Here is a 775-nt window from a genome sequence, read left to right as displayed (position 1 = left end):
CTCCTAAACCTCATGCCTGCTTTCCTGATGGCTAGGCCACAGATTAGAGCACCGTGCCCTACACCTCGACTTTTTATTTATTATCCCCTTAGCCCTTAAAACCCCTGAAGCTTAATCAAGTAGGAAAACTCACCAGGTGTGGAATTTCTCACCACGCTGAATGAAGTTCGCAGAGTTAGGATATCGTCTCTGAGCTGTCAAAGAAAGAAACCATAACTCTTTAAAAAAGCTCACAAAAGTCTCACAAAGGAGGAGGAGATGAGACTTTTTAGGAAAGAAGAATAGAACGGAAGAGACAGGAATCCCACGCAGTCGCGGTAAACTCACCTCCAGTCTGCCCTCGAAGGAACAGTTGTAGCAAGAAAAGAAAACTTAGGAATGACCCACAGAAGTCCACCCATCTGCCCAGAACAGGGAGGGAGACTGCCGGGCCTCAGAGCCCCTCCTCAGTGCTCCTGGCTGCCATCACACACGCTCCAAAAGACCTTAAACCCAAACCCTCTCTGAAACGAAGCTCTGCTTTCTGATTTTCCCGTCACTGTTTTGCTGTGATAACGGAACAGACAGCGCCAGCATTCTGCAGAGCAAACATATGCGGAGCTATCCCCAACTCTGCTTTCATTTACAACAGGACAGGAAGCGCCTGCTCAACTCAAGGGACACAGGAAGGGTGGGGACAGCCTCAACGTGGGAATCGTGGGAATGGCCACTGAGCATGGAAACGGGAGTTCAGCACAGCACAAAAGTAAATAACAGCATCTCTCGGGGACACCAC

At 49.3% G+C, this 775-nt stretch overlaps 1 protein-coding gene across 3 annotated transcripts in view; it reads right to left on the bottom strand.

Annotated features, from left to right (window-relative positions):
- The window catches only part of Rbms2 (RNA binding motif single stranded interacting protein 2), a 66,157-nt gene that overhangs the window by 54,147 nt on the left and 11,235 nt on the right, over window positions 1-775 (bottom strand). Inside the window, exons 1-2 of one of the 3 annotated variants that reach the window (XM_026778019.1) lie at window positions 328-700; window positions 134-194 (exon numbers count right to left, since the gene is read on the bottom strand). The exons of 1 other annotated variant lie outside the window; for it this stretch is intronic. The gene's annotated coding sequence lies outside the window, so the exon portion shown is untranslated. Of the gene's footprint in view, window positions 1-133; window positions 195-327; window positions 701-775 lie in introns of those variants that run through there. One more of the 3 variants, XM_026778018.1, reaches the window with a different exon arrangement.

The sequence above is a fragment of the Microtus ochrogaster genome, unplaced genomic scaffold (assembly GCF_000317375.1).
Source record: "Microtus ochrogaster isolate Prairie Vole_2 unplaced genomic scaffold, MicOch1.0 UNK99, whole genome shotgun sequence".
In the NCBI taxonomy this organism is placed as follows: domain Eukaryota; kingdom Metazoa; phylum Chordata; class Mammalia; order Rodentia; family Cricetidae; genus Microtus; species Microtus ochrogaster.
Note: the sequence above shows the minus strand (reverse complement) of the source record. Positions and strands in the feature narration are given on the sequence as shown.